Here is a 15793-nt window from a genome sequence, read left to right on the forward strand (position 1 = left end):
GTCGCACAGAAAGTTGCAGGCCAAATATGTGTGACATTTCTGCGACTTTAGCTTCTAGAGCATTTTTACAACATTATACATAGGTGCTGAATACATAAAAAGCGACTGTTCAGCGACAGACAAGTCGCATCGGCTGAAAGTAGGCCAGAATGTCAGTCCATGTTGGAGCAGGTTTAGATACAGTCTAAAGTATAGATCTCAAAGTCTGTGCACAGAATTTAGCAAGGGCCTCGCACCTTCTGATGCATCAGGTAGGTGCACAATAGCATAGCCTAACCCTCTGTACTTTGGTCTATATTGATGCGGGACATAGACAGCCAGCTGATGACCAATCCATTAGTGCAATGGATGGCTGGAAGCATTTGTCTTTGCCTTTGCAATACCACAGAAGCAATGCATGGTCAATGTACAGCAATGACACACCTGTGTGAACAGCCAGGAGACCCCCCCCCCCCCCCCCCATGTTATGTTACATAGTTACATAGTTAGTACGGTCGAAAAAAGACATATGTCCATCAAGTTCAACCAGGGAATTAAGGGGTAGGGGTGTGGCGCGATATTGGGGAAGGGATGAGATTTTATATTTCTTCATAAGCATTAATCTTATTTTGTCAATTAGGAACATTCAGCACCCACCCGCTATCAAGGCAGCTGCCTATCATGTCATGCCCTACCTGCACAGGTGTGCTGGCTACTCAAATGATCCAATTAAGGAGGCCATTTAGTCAGCAGCAGCAGAAGTCCTGTGCCTGGACGCTCCAACAGCGGCCAGACACAAGCAGAAGCAGCAGAAGCAGCAGCAGCAGCACCACCTTTTGTTTTTTGGCTGCAGCAGCAAGGCCCACAGGGCTGGCTAGCTGGCTAGCCAGCAAGCAGGTAGCAATGAAAGTAGGAATCTTTCTTTTTAACCCTGTAAGGGGGTGGTGCACTGTACCCGAAGATACTGCCATATCGGGTCAATGCATAGGGCGACGGAAGCAAGCTTCGAAATCGGCCCCCGTTCTCAAAAATCCATTTAATATATGGTCCCCAGATAGGGGACGTATCAGATATTAAACTGATAAGAACAGATACTACACTTGATCTTAGCCAAAAGGCCGAGAAGCGATAACCGTGAAAGGGGCGGGCCCAACAAGGTCCCCTTCATGGGCACTATCACTGCTTGCTGTCAGGGAGGCTGCCAGACAATTTTCCATGCACACTCTGGGCTGGGGGGCAGTCAACCACCAGTACACACAGCAGAACCTAAACCCATACCATTATTGCTAAGCAGCAAGACAGGGGCCCATTGCACTCCCACGGGGCCTTTTTAAATGCAATCCATAACCCGGATTTGCCAGGAACCCTTCTTACTCCTCCTACTTGCATGTGACACTGGGCTTAGGATCTGCATAGGAAACACACACACAAGCACACACCTACCTTTGTTGCCTGCAGATGCCTCCTTGGCTGTCCCCAAACGGTATCAAACCAACACCCACGGGAAGCTGTAAGCATAGAGGACATGCCTGCACCTCATTGGACTTACCTGTGTGGGTTAAATCCGGGTTATTTGACAACCTATGGCGGTGATGGTTCTGCTCAGGCAGAGCAGTGCTGATGCTCCTCATAAAGCTGTCGCTGCTGTGAAGGTTCTAGGTGACATCACAAATCCCTATGGTTACATACACAACAAAGCTGGGTTGTTGTTGTTTACACTCTGCAAGGCCTGTGGAAGTGAGTGACATCATAGCACTGTAGTTCTGAGGGTTCTAGATGGATGCAACAATCTCCTGTTGCTTCTATGAAGGCCATAATAGACGACATCACCAAACAGCTCCATAGTCACATACACAGCAAAGGAGAGATGTTGTTTACACCTAGTGATGTCAGTGGTATTGAGTGACATCACAGCACAGTGCTAAGGCTCCTGGGCCTGGACACAGCAGCGGCTGCAATATCTCAACGGAGAATACGTTTATATATATGTGTGTGTGTGCGCGTATATATATATATATATATATATATATATATATATATATATATTTCTCCGCCGAAATCACTTTTAAACCCATTTCCACCTTTTTTTCCCTTCTCTTCCTCTTACTTTTTTTTCACGTTTTTTTACGTTTTTCTCCTTTTCGCCTCTTTTCTGGGCGTATTATTCTTCTTTTTCTTCTTTTTTTTCGTCTAATGCATACCCCATCAGTGCAGCAATGCTTATTCAATACCGCCAGCAGATGGAGACACTGGGGGATAATTTTCTAAGGATTTATACTGATTTTTCCTGTCTGAATTTGTCGCACAGAAAGTTGCAGGCCAAATATGTGTGACATTTCTGCGACTTTAGCTTCTAGAGCATTTTTACAACATTATACATAGGTGCTGAATACATAAAAAGCGACTGTTCAGCGACAGACAAGTCGCATCGGCTGAAAGTAGGCCAGAATGTCAGTCCATGTTGGAGCAGGTTTAGATACAGTCTAAAGTATAGATCTCAAAGTCTGTGCACAGAATTTAGCAAGGGCCTCGCACCTTCTGATGCATCAGGTAGGTGCACAATAGCATAGCCTAACCCTCTGTACTTTGGTCTATATTGATGCGGGACATAGACAGCCAGCTGATGACCAATCCATTAGTGCAATGGATGGCTGGAAGCATTTGTCTTTGCCTTTGCAATACCACAGAAGCAATGCATGGTCAATGTACAGCAATGACACACCTGTGTGAACAGCCAGGAGACCCCCCCCCCCCCATGTTATGTTACATAGTTACATAGTTAGTACGGTCGAAAAAAGACATATGTCCATCAAGTTCAACCAGGGAATTAAGGGGTAGGGGTGTGGCGCGATATTGGGGAAGGGATGAGATTTTATATTTCTTCATAAGCATTAATCTTATTTTGTCAATTAGGAACATTCAGCACCCACCCGCTATCAAGGCAGCTGCCTATCATGTCATGCCCTACCTGCACAGGTGTGCTGGCTACTCAAATGATCCAATTAAGGAGGCCATTTAGTCAGCAGCAGCAGAAGTCCTGTGCCTGGACGCTCCAACAGCGGCCAGACACAAGCAGAAGCAGCAGAAGCAGCAGCAGCAGCACCACCTTTTGTTTTTTGGCTGCAGCAGCAAGGCCCACAGGGCTGGCTAGCTGGCTAGCCAGCAAGCAGGTAGCAATGAAAGTAGGAATCTTTCTTTTTAACCCTGTAAGGGGGTGGTGCACTGTACCCGAAGATACTGCCATATCGGGTCAATGCATAGGGCGACGGAAGCAAGCTTCGAAATCGGCCCCCGTTCTCAAAAATCCATTTAATATATGGTCCCCAGATAGGGGACGTATCAGATATTAAACTGATAAGAACAGATACTACACTTGATCTTAGCCAAAAGGCCGAGAAGCGATAACCGTGAAAGGGGCGGGCCCAACAAGGTCCCCTTCATGGGCACTATCACTGCTTGCTGTCAGGGAGGCTGCCAGACAATTTTCCATGCACACTCTGGGCTGGGGGGCAGTCAACCACCAGTACACACAGCAGAACCTAAACCCATACCATTATTGCTAAGCAGCAAGACAGGGGCCCATTGCACTCCCACGGGGCCTTTTTAAATGCAATCCATAACCCGGATTTGCCAGGAACCCTTCTTACTCCTCCTACTTGCATGTGACACTGGGCTTAGGATCTGCATAGGAAACACACACACAAGCACACACCTACCTTTGTTGCCTGCAGATGCCTCCTTGGCTGTCCCCAAACGGTATCAAACCAACACCCACGGGAAGCTGTAAGCATAGAGGACATGCCTGCACCCCATTGGACTTACCTGTGTGGGTTAAATCCGGGTTATTTGACAACCTATGGCGGTGATGGTTCTGCTCAGGCAGAGCAGTGCTGATGCTCCTCATAAAGCTGTCGCTGCTGTGAAGGTTCTAGGTGACATCACAAATCCCTATGGTTACATACACAACAAAGCTGGGTTGTTGTTGTTTACACTCTGCAAGGCCTGTGGAAGTGAGTGACATCATAGCACTGTAGTTCTGAGGGTTCTAGATGGATGCAACAATCTCCTGTTGCTTCTATGAAGGCCATAATAGACGACATCACCAAACAGCTCCATAGTCACATACACAGCAAAGGAGAGATGTTGTTTACACCTAGTGATGTCAGTGGTATTGAGTGACATCACAGCACAGTGCTAAGGCTCCTGGGCCTGGACACAGCAGCGGCTGCAATATCTCAACGGAGAATACGTTTATATATATGTGTGTGTGTGCGCGTATATATATATATATATATATATATATATATATATATATATATATTTCTCCGCCGAAATCACTTTTAAACCCATTTCCACCTTTTTTTCCCTTCTCTTCCTCTTACTTTTTTTTCACGTTTTTTTACGTTTTTCTCCTTTTCGCCTCTTTTCTGGGCGTATTATTCTTCTTTTTCTTCTTTTTTTTCGTCTAATGCATACCCCATCAGTGCAGCAATGCTTATTCAATACCGCCAGCAGATGGAGACACTGGGGGATAATTTTCTAAGGATTTATACTGATTTTTCCTGTCTGAATTTGTCGCACAGAAAGTTGCAGGCCAAATATGTGTGACATTTCTGCGACTTTAGCTTCTAGAGCATTTTTACAACATTATACATAGGTGCTGAATACATAAAAAGCGACTGTTCAGCGACAGACAAGTCGCATCGGCTGAAAGTAGGCCAGAATGTCAGTCCATGTTGGAGCAGGTTTAGATACAGTCTAAAGTATAGATCTCAAAGTCTGTGCACAGAATTTAGCAAGGGCCTCGCACCTTCTGATGCATCAGGTAGATGCACAATAGCATAGCCTAACCCTCTGTACTTTGGTCTATATTGATGCGGGACATAGACAGCCAGCTGATGACCAATCCATTAGTGCAATGGATGGCTGGAAGCATTTGTCTTTGCCTTTGCAATACCACAGAAGCAATGCATGGTCAATGTACAGCAATGACACACCTGTGTGAACAGCCAGGAGACCCCCCCCCCCCCCCATGTTATGTTACATAGTTACATAGTTAGTACGGTCGAAAAAAGACATATGTCCATCAAGTTCAACCAGGGAATTAAGGGGTAGGGGTGTGGCGCGATATTGGGGAAGGGATGAGATTTTATATTTCTTCATAAGCATTAATCTTATTTTGTCAATTAGGAACATTCAGCACCCACCCGCTATCAAGGCAGCTGCCTATCATGTCATGCCCTACCTGCACAGGTGTGCTGGCTACTCAAATGATCCAATTAAGGAGGCCATTTAGTCAGCAGCAGCAGAAGTCCTGTGCCTGGACGCTCCAACAGCGGCCAGACACAAGCAGAAGCAGCAGAAGCAGCAGCAGCAGCACCACCTTTTGTTTTTTGGCTGCAGCAGCAAGGCCCACAGGGCTGGCTAGCTGGCTAGCCAGCAAGCAGGTAGCAATGAAAGTAGGAATCTTTCTTTTTAACCCTGTAAGGGGGTGGTGCACTGTACCCGAAGATACTGCCATATCGGGTCAATGCATAGGGCGACGGAAGCAAGCTTCGAAATCGGCCCCCGTTCTCAAAAATCCATTTAATATATGGTCCCCAGATAGGGGACGTATCAGATATTAAACTGATAAGAACAGATACTACACTTGATCTTAGCCAAAAGGCCGAGAAGCGATAACCGTGAAAGGGGCGGGCCCAACAAGGTCCCCTTCATGGGCACTATCACTGCTTGCTGTCAGGGAGGCTGCCAGACAATTTTCCATGCACACTCTGGGCTGGGGGGCAGTCAACCACCAGTACACACAGCAGAACCTAAACCCATACCATTATTGCTAAGCAGCAAGACAGGGGCCCATTGCACTCCCACGGGGCCTTTTTAAATGCAATCCATAACCCGGATTTGCCAGGAACCCTTCTTACTCCTCCTACTTGCATGTGACACTGGGCTTAGGATCTGCATAGGAAACACACACACAAGCACACACCTACCTTTGTTGCCTGCAGATGCCTCCTTGGCTGTCCCCAAACGGTATCAAACCAACACCCACGGGAAGCTGTAAGCATAGAGGACATGCCTGCACCCCATTGGACTTACCTGTGTGGGTTAAATCCGGGTTATTTGACAACCTATGGCGGTGATGGTTCTGCTCAGGCAGAGCAGTGCTGATGCTCCTCATAAAGCTGTCGCTGCTGTGAAGGTTCTAGGTGACATCACAAATCCCTATGGTTACATACACAACAAAGCTGGGTTGTTGTTGTTTACACTCTGCAAGGCCTGTGGAAGTGAGTGACATCATAGCACTGTAGTTCTGAGGGTTCTAGATGGATGCAACAATCTCCTGTTGCTTCTATGAAGGCCATAATAGACGACATCACCAAACAGCTCCATAGTCACATACACAGCAAAGGAGAGATGTTGTTTACACCTAGTGATGTCAGTGGTATTGAGTGACATCACAGCACAGTGCTAAGGCTCCTGGGCCTGGACACAGCAGCGGCTGCAATATCTCAACGGAGAATACGTTTATATATATGTGTGTGTGTGCGCGTATATATATATATATATATATATATATATATATATATATATATATTTCTCCGCCGAAATCACTTTTAAACCCATTTCCACCTTTTTTTCCCTTCTCTTCCTCTTACTTTTTTTTCACGTTTTTTTACGTTTTTCTCCTTTTCGCCTCTTTTCTGGGCGTATTATTCTTCTTTTTCTTCTTTTTTTTCGTCTAATGCATACCCCATCAGTGCAGCAATGCTTATTCAATACCGCCAGCAGATGGAGACACTGGGGGATAATTTTCTAAGGATTTATACTGATTTTTCCTGTCTGAATTTGTCGCACAGAAAGTTGCAGGCCAAATATGTGTGACATTTCTGCGACTTTAGCTTCTAGAGCATTTTTACAACATTATACATAGGTGCTGAATACATAAAAAGCGACTGTTCAGCGACAGACAAGTCGCATCGGCTGAAAGTAGGCCAGAATGTCAGTCCATGTTGGAGCAGGTTTAGATACAGTCTAAAGTATAGATCTCAAAGTCTGTGCACAGAATTTAGCAAGGGCCTTGCACCTTCTGATGCATCAGGTAGGTGCACAATAGCATAGCCTAACCCTCTGTACTTTGGTCTATATTGATGCGGGACATAGACAGCCAGCTGATGACCAATCCATTAGTGCAATGGATGGCTGGAAGCATTTGTCTTTGCCTTTGCAATACCACAGAAGCAATGCATGGTCAATGTACAGCAATGACACACCTGTGTGAACAGCCAGGAGACCCCCCCCCCCCCCCCATGTTATGTTACATAGTTACATAGTTAGTACGGTCGAAAAAAGACATATGTCCATCAAGTTCAACCAGGGAATTAAGGGGTAGGGGTGTGGCGCGATATTGGGGAAGGGATGAGATTTTATATTTCTTCATAAGCATTAATCTTATTTTGTCAATTAGGAACATTCAGCACCCACCCGCTATCAAGGCAGCTGCCTATCATGTCATGCCCTACCTGCACAGGTGTGCTGGCTACTCAAATGATCCAATTAAGGAGGCCATTTAGTCAGCAGCAGCAGAAGTCCTGTGCCTGGACGCTCCAACAGCGGCCAGACACAAGCAGAAGCAGCAGAAGCAGCAGCAGCAGCACCACCTTTTGTTTTTTGGCTGCAGCAGCAAGGCCCACAGGGCTGGCTAGCTGGCTAGCCAGCAAGCAGGTAGCAATGAAAGTAGGAATCTTTCTTTTTAACCCTGTAAGGGGGTGGTGCACTGTACCCGAAGATACTGCCATATCGGGTCAATGCATAGGGCGACGGAAGCAAGCTTCGAAATCGGCCCCCGTTCTCAAAAATCCATTTAATATATGGTCCCCAGATAGGGGACGTATCAGATATTAAACTGATAAGAACAGATACTACACTTGATCTTAGCCAAAAGGCCGAGAAGCGATAACCGTGAAAGGGGCGGGCCCAACAAGGTCCCCTTCATGGGCACTATCACTGCTTGCTGTCAGGGAGGCTGCCAGACAATTTTCCATGCACACTCTGGGCTGGGGGGCAGTCAACCACCAGTACACACAGCAGAACCTAAACCCATACCATTATTGCTAAGCAGCAAGACAGGGGCCCATTGCACTCCCACGGGGCCTTTTTAAATGCAATCCATAACCCGGATTTGCCAGGAACCCTTCTTACTCCTCCTACTTGCATGTGACACTGGGCTTAGGATCTGCATAGGAAACACACACACAAGCACACACCTACCTTTGTTGCCTGCAGATGCCTCCTTGGCTGTCCCCAAACGGTATCAAACCAACACCCACGGGAAGCTGTAAGCATAGAGGACATGCCTGCACCCCATTGGACTTACCTGTGTGGGTTAAATCCGGGTTATTTGACAACCTATGGCGGTGATGGTTCTGCTCAGGCAGAGCAGTGCTGATGCTCCTCATAAAGCTGTCGCTGCTGTGAAGGTTCTAGGTGACATCACAAATCCCTATGGTTACATACACAACAAAGCTGGGTTGTTGTTGTTGTTTACACTCTGCAAGGCCTGTGGAAGTGAGTGACATCATAGCACTGTAGTTCTGAGGGTTCTAGATGGATGCAACAATCTCCTGTTGCTTCTATGAAGGCCATAATAGACGACATCACCAAACAGCTCCATAGTCACATACACAGCAAAGGAGAGATGTTGTTTACACCTAGTGATGTCAGTGGTATTGAGTGACATCACAGCACAGTGCTAAGGCTCCTGGGCCTGGACACAGCAGCGGCTGCAATATCTCAACGGAGAATACGTTTATATATATGTGTGTGTGTGCGCGTATATATATATATATATATATATATATATATATATATATATATTTCTCCGCCGAAATCACTTTTAAACCCATTTCCACCTTTTTTTCCCTTCTCTTCCTCTTACTTTTTTTTCACGTTTTTTTACGTTTTTCTCCTTTTCGCCTCTTTTCTGGGCGTATTATTCTTCTTTTTCTTCTTTTTTTTCGTCTAATGCATACCCCATCAGTGCAGCAATGCTTATTCAATACCGCCAGCAGATGGAGACACTGGGGGATAATTTTCTAAGGATTTATACTGATTTTTCCTGTCTGAATTTGTCGCACAGAAAGTTGCAGGCCAAATATGTGTGACATTTCTGCGACTTTAGCTTCTAGAGCATTTTTACAACATTATACATAGGTGCTGAATACATAAAAAGCGACTGTTCAGCGACAGACAAGTCGCATCGGCTGAAAGTAGGCCAGAATGTCAGTCCATGTTGGAGCAGGTTTAGATACAGTCTAAAGTATAGATCTCAAAGTCTGTGCACAGAATTTAGCAAGGGCCTCGCACCTTCTGATGCATCAGGTAGGTGCACAATAGCATAGCCTAACCCTCTGTACTTTGGTCTATATTGATGCGGGACATAGACAGCCAGCTGATGACCAATCCATTAGTGCAATGGATGGCTGGAAGCATTTGTCTTTGCCTTTGCAATACCACAGAAGCAATGCATGGTCAATGTACAGCAATGACACACCTGTGTGAACAGCCAGGAGACCCCCCCCCCCCCCCCCCCCCATGTTATGTTACATAGTTACATAGTTAGTACGGTCGAAAAAAGACATATGTCCATCAAGTTCAACCAGGGAATTAAGGGGTAGGGGTGTGGCGCGATATTGGGGAAGGGATGAGATTTTATATTTCTTCATAAGCATTAATCTTATTTTGTCAATTAGGAACATTCAGCACCCACCCGCTATCAAGACAGCTGCCTATCATGTCATGCCCTACCTGCACAGGTGTGCTGGCTACTCAAATGATCCAATTAAGGAGGCCATTTAGTCAGCAGCAGCAGAAGTCCTGTGCCTGGACGCTCCAACAGCGGCCAGACACAAGCAGAAGCAGCAGAAGCAGCAGCAGCAGCACCACCTTTTGTTTTTTGGCTGCAGCAGCAAGGCCCACAGGGCTGGCTAGCTGGCTAGCCAGCAAGCAGGTAGCAATGAAAGTAGGAATCTTTCTTTTTAACCCTGTAAGGGGGTGGTGCACTGTACCCGAAGATACTGCCATATCGGGTCAATGCATAGGGCGACGGAAGCAAGCTTCGAAATCGGCCCCCGTTCTCAAAAATCCATTTAATATATGGTCCCCAGATAGGGGACGTATCAGATATTAAACTGATAAGAACAGATACTACACTTGATCTTAGCCAAAAGGCCGAGAAGCGATAACCGTGAAAGGGGCGGGCCCAACAAGGTCCCCTTCATGGGCACTATCACTGCTTGCTGTCAGGGAGGCTGCCAGACAATTTTCCATGCACACTCTGGGCTGGGGGGCAGTCAACCACCAGTACACACAGCAGAACCTAAACCCATACCATTATTGCTAAGCAGCAAGACAGGGGCCCATTGCACTCCCACGGGGCCTTTTTAAATGCAATCCATAACCCGGATTTGCCAGGAACCCTTCTTACTCCTCCTACTTGCATGTGACACTGGGCTTAGGATCTGCATAGGAAACACACACACAAGCACACACCTACCTTTGTTGCCTGCAGATGCCTCCTTGGCTGTCCCCAAACGGTATCAAACCAACACCCACGGGAAGCTGTAAGCATAGAGGACATGCCTGCACCCCATTGGACTTACCTGTGTGGGTTAAATCCGGGTTATTTGACAACCTATGGCGGTGATGGTTCTGCTCAGGCAGAGCAGTGCTGATGCTCCTCATAAAGCTGTCGCTGCTGTGAAGGTTCTAGGTGACATCACAAATCCCTATGGTTACATACACAACAAAGCTGGGTTGTTGTTGTTTACACTCTGCAAGGCCTGTGGAAGTGAGTGACATCATAGCACTGTAGTTCTGAGGGTTCTAGATGGATGCAACAATCTCCTGTTGCTTCTATGAAGGCCATAATAGACGACATCACCAAACAGCTCCATAGTCACATACACAGCAAAGGAGAGATGTTGTTTACACCTAGTGATGTCAGTGGTATTGAGTGACATCACAGCACAGTGCTAAGGCTCCTGGGCCTGGACACAGCAGCGGCTGCAATATCTCAACGGAGAATACGTTTATATATATGTGTGTGTGTGCGCGTATATATATATATATATATATATATATATATATATATATATATATTTCTCCGCCAAAATCACTTTTAAACCCATTTCCACCTTTTTTTCCCTTCTCTTCCTCTTACTTTTTTTTCACGTTTTTTTACGTTTTTCTCCTTTTCGCCTCTTTTCTGGGCGTATTATTCTTCTTTTTCTTCTTTTTTTTCGTCTAATGCATACCCCATCAGTGCAGCAATGCTTATTCAATACCGCCAGCAGATGGAGACACTGGGGGATAATTTTCTAAGGATTTATACTGATTTTTCCTGTCTGAATTTGTCGCACAGAAAGTTGCAGGCCAAATATGTGTGACATTTCTGCGACTTTAGCTTCTAGAGCATTTTTACAACATTATACATAGGTGCTGAATACATAAAAAGCGACTGTTCAGCGACAGACAAGTCGCATCGGCTGAAAGTAGGCCAGAATGTCAGTCCATGTTGGAGCAGGTTTAGATACAGTCTAAAGTATAGATCTCAAAGTCTGTGCACAGAATTTAGCAAGGGCCTCGCACCTTCTGATGCATCAGGTAGGTGCACAATAGCATAGCCTAACCCTCTGTACTTTGGTCTATATTGATGCGGGACATAGACAGCCAGCTGATGACCAATCCATTAGTGCAATGGATGGCTGGAAGCATTTGTCTTTGCCTTTGCAATACCACAGAAGCAATGCATGGTCAATGTACAGCAATGACACACCTGTGTGAACAGCCAGGAGACCCCCCCCCCCCCCCCCATGTTATGTTACATAGTTACATAGTTAGTACGGTCGAAAAAAGACATATGTCCATCAAGTTCAACCAGGGAATTAAGGGGTAGGGGTGTGGCGCGATATTGGGGAAGGGATGAGATTTTATATTTCTTCATAAGCATTAATCTTATTTTGTCAATTAGGAACATTCAGCACCCACCCGCTATCAAGGCAGCTGCCTATCATGTCATGCCCTACCTGCACAGGTGTGCTGGCTACTCAAATGATCCAATTAAGGAGGCCATTTAGTCAGCAGCAGCAGAAGTCCTGTGCCTGGACGCTCCAACAGCGGCCAGACACAAGCAGAAGCAGCAGAAGCAGCAGCAGCAGCACCACCTTTTGTTTTTTGGCTGCAGCAGCAAGGCCCACAGGGCTGGCTAGCTGGCTAGCCAGCAAGCAGGTAGCAATGAAAGTAGGAATCTTTCTTTTTAACCCTGTAAGGGGGTGGTGCACTGTACCCGAAGATACTGCCATATCGGGTCAATGCATAGGGCGACGGAAGCAAGCTTCGAAATCGGCCCCCGTTCTCAAAAATCCATTTAATATATGGTCCCCAGATAGGGGACGTATCAGATATTAAACTGATAAGAACAGATACTACACTTGATCTTAGCCAAAAGGCCGAGAAGCGATAACCGTGAAAGGGGCGGGCCCAACAAGGTCCCCTTCATGGGCACTATCACTGCTTGCTGTCAGGGAGGCTGCCAGACAATTTTCCATGCACACTCTGGGCTGGGGGGCAGTCAACCACCAGTACACACAGCAGAACCTAAACCCATACCATTATTGCTAAGCAGCAAGACAGGGGCCCATTGCACTCCCACGGGGCCTTTTTAAATGCAATCCATAACCCGGATTTGCCAGGAACCCTTCTTACTCCTCCTACTTGCATGTGACACTGGGCTTAGGATCTGCATAGGAAACACACACACAAGCACACACCTACCTTTGTTGCCTGCAGATGCCTCCTTGGCTGTCCCCAAACGGTATCAAACCAACACCCACGGGAAGCTGTAAGCATAGAGGACATGCCTGCACCCCATTGGACTTACCTGTGTGGGTTAAATCCGGGTTATTTGACAACCTATGGCGGTGATGGTTCTGCTCAGGCAGAGCAGTGCTGATGCTCCTCATAAAGCTGTCGCTGCTGTGAAGGTTCTAGGTGACATCACAAATCCCTATGGTTACATACACAACAAAGCTGGGTTGTTGTTGTTTACACTCTGCAAGGCCTGTGGAAGTGAGTGACATCATAGCACTGTAGTTCTGAGGGTTCTAGATGGATGCAACAATCTCCTGTTGCTTCTATGAAGGCCATAATAGACGACATCACCAAACAGCTCCATAGTCACATACACAGCAAAGGAGAGATGTTGTTTACACCTAGTGATGTCAGTGGTATTGAGTGACATCACAGCACAGTGCTAAGGCTCCTGGGCCTGGACACAGCAGCGGCTGCAATATCTCAACGGAGAATACGTTTATATATATGTGTGTGTGTGCGCGTATATATATATATATATATATATATATATATATATTTCTCCGCCAAAATCACTTTTAAACCCATTTCCACCTTTTTTTCCCTTCTCTTCCTCTTACTTTTTTTTCACGTTTTTTTACGTTTTTCTCCTTTTCGCCTCTTTTCTGGGCGTATTATTCTTCTTTTTCTTCTTTTTTTTCGTCTAATGCATACCCCATCAGTGCAGCAATGCTTATTCAATACCGCCAGCAGATGGAGACACTGGGGGATAATTTTCTAAGGATTTATACTGATTTTTCCTGTCTGAATTTGTCGCACAGAAAGTTGCAGGCCAAATATGTGTGACATTTCTGCGACTTTAGCTTCTAGAGCATTTTTACAACATTATACATAGGTGCTGAATACATAAAAAGCGACTGTTCAGCGACAGACAAGTCGCATCGGCTGAAAGTAGGCCAGAATGTCAGTCCATGTTGGAGCAGGTTTAGATACAGTCTAAAGTATAGATCTCAAAGTCTGTGCACAGAATTTAGCAAGGGCCTCGCACCTTCTGATGCATCAGGTAGGTGCACAATAGCATAGCCTAACCCTCTGTACTTTGGTCTATATTGATGCGGGACATAGACAGCCAGCTGATGACCAATCCATTAGTGCAATGGATGGCTGGAAGCATTTGTCTTTGCCTTTGCAATACCACAGAAGCAATGCATGGTCAATGTACAGCAATGACACACCTGTGTGAACAGCCAGGAGACCCCCCCCCCCCCCCCCCATGTTATGTTACATAGTTACATAGTTAGTACGGTCGAAAAAAGACATATGTCCATCAAGTTCAACCAGGGAATTAAGGGGTAGGGGTGTGGCGCGATATTGGGGAAGGGATGAGATTTTATATTTCTTCATAAGCATTAATCTTATTTTGTCAATTAGGAACATTCAGCACCCACCCGCTATCAAGGCAGCTGCCTATCATGTCATGCCCTACCTGCACAGGTGTGCTGGCTACTCAAATGATCCAATTAAGGAGGCCATTTAGTCAGCAGCAGCAGAAGTCCTGTGCCTGGACGCTCCAACAGCGGCCAGACACAAGCAGAAGCAGCAGAAGCAGCAGCAGCAGCACCACCTTTTGTTTTTTGGCTGCAGCAGCAAGGCCCACAGGGCTGGCTAGCTGGCTAGCCAGCAAGCAGGTAGCAATGAAAGTAGGAATCTTTCTTTTTAACCCTGTAAGGGGGTGGTGCACTGTACCCGAAGATACTGCCATATCGGGTCAATGCATAGGGCGACGGAAGCAAGCTTCGAAATCGGCCCCCGTTCTCAAAAATCCATTTAATATATGGTCCCCAGATAGGGGACGTATCAGATATTAAACTGATAAGAACAGATACTACACTTGATCTTAGCCAAAAGGCCGAGAAGCGATAACCGTGAAAGGGGCGGGCCCAACAAGGTCCCCTTCATGGGCACTTCACTGCTTGCTGTCAGGGAGGCTGCCAGACAATTTTCCATGCACACTCTGGGCTGGGGGGCAGTCAACCACCAGTACACACAGCAGAACCTAAACCCATACCATTATTGCTAAGCAGCAAGACAGGGGCCCATTGCACTCCCACGGGGCCTTTTTAAATGCAATCCATAACCCGGATTTGCCAGGAACCCTTCTTACTCCTCCTACTTGCATGTGACACTGGGCTTAGGATCTGCATAGGAAACACACACACAAGCACACACCTACCTTTGTTGCCTGCAGATGCCTCCTTGGCTGTCCCCAAACGGTATCAAACCAACACCCACGGGAAGCTGTAAGCATAGAGGACATGCCTGCACCCCATTGGACTTACCTGTGTGGGTTAAATCCGGGTTATTTGACAACCTATGGCGGTGATGGTTCTGCTCAGGCAGAGCAGTGCTGATGCTCCTCATAAAGCTGTCGCTGCTGTGAAGGTTCTAGGTGACATCACAAATCCCTATGGTTACATACACAACAAAGCTGGGTTGTTGTTGTTGTTTACACTCTGCAAGGCCTGTGGAAGTGAGTGACATCATAGCACTGTAGTTCTGAGGGTTCTAGATGGATGCAACAATCTCCTGTTGCTTCTATGAAGGCCATAATAGACGACATCACCAAACAGCTCCATAGTCACATACACAGCAAAGGAGAGATGTTGTTTACACCTAGTGATGTCAGTGGTATTGAGTGACATCACAGCACAGTGCTAAGGCTCCTGGGCCTGGACACAGCAGCGGCTGCAATATCTCAACGGAGAATACGTTTATATATATGTGTGTGTGTGCGCGTATATATATATATATATATATATATATATATATATATATATATATTTCTCCGCCGAAATCACTTTTAAACCCATTTCCACCTTTTTTTCCCTTCTCTTCCTCTTACTTTTTTTTCACGTTTTTTTACGTTTTTCTCCTTTTCGCCTCT

The 15793-nt window shown here is 46.2% G+C and overlaps 7 non-coding genes across 7 annotated transcripts; all 7 read right to left on the reverse strand.

Annotated features, from left to right (window-relative positions):
* Nucleotides 1–918: 918 nt before the first annotated feature.
* LOC130305680 (U2 spliceosomal RNA) lies at nucleotides 919–1109 on the reverse strand. The gene has a single exon (XR_008855128.1). It is a non-coding gene; the product is annotated as a U2 spliceosomal RNA (small nuclear RNA).
* A 2082-nt stretch (nucleotides 1110–3191) lies between these two features.
* LOC130305692 (U2 spliceosomal RNA) lies at nucleotides 3192–3382 on the reverse strand. The gene has a single exon (XR_008855139.1). It is a non-coding gene; the product is annotated as a U2 spliceosomal RNA (small nuclear RNA).
* Nucleotides 3383–5468: 2086 nt separating this feature from the next.
* Nucleotides 5469–5659, reverse strand: LOC130305703 (U2 spliceosomal RNA). Its single transcript, XR_008855150.1, has one exon. It is a non-coding gene; the product is annotated as a U2 spliceosomal RNA (small nuclear RNA).
* Nucleotides 5660–7746: 2087 nt separating this feature from the next.
* Nucleotides 7747–7937, reverse strand: LOC130305715 (U2 spliceosomal RNA). Its single transcript, XR_008855161.1, has one exon. It is a non-coding gene; the product is annotated as a U2 spliceosomal RNA (small nuclear RNA).
* A 2093-nt stretch (nucleotides 7938–10030) lies between these two features.
* Nucleotides 10031–10221, reverse strand: LOC130305724 (U2 spliceosomal RNA). Its single transcript, XR_008855170.1, has one exon. It is a non-coding gene; the product is annotated as a U2 spliceosomal RNA (small nuclear RNA).
* A 2088-nt stretch (nucleotides 10222–12309) lies between these two features.
* Nucleotides 12310–12500, reverse strand: LOC130305681 (U2 spliceosomal RNA). Its single transcript, XR_008855129.1, has one exon. It is a non-coding gene; the product is annotated as a U2 spliceosomal RNA (small nuclear RNA).
* A 2079-nt stretch (nucleotides 12501–14579) lies between these two features.
* On the reverse strand, nucleotides 14580–14770 carry LOC130305682 (U2 spliceosomal RNA). The gene has a single exon (XR_008855130.1). It is a non-coding gene; the product is annotated as a U2 spliceosomal RNA (small nuclear RNA).
* Between the last annotated feature and the right edge of the window lie 1023 nt (nucleotides 14771–15793).

The sequence above is a fragment of the Hyla sarda genome, unplaced genomic scaffold (genome assembly GCF_029499605.1).
Source record: "Hyla sarda isolate aHylSar1 unplaced genomic scaffold, aHylSar1.hap1 scaffold_1329, whole genome shotgun sequence".
Taxonomy (NCBI): domain Eukaryota; kingdom Metazoa; phylum Chordata; class Amphibia; order Anura; family Hylidae; genus Hyla; species Hyla sarda.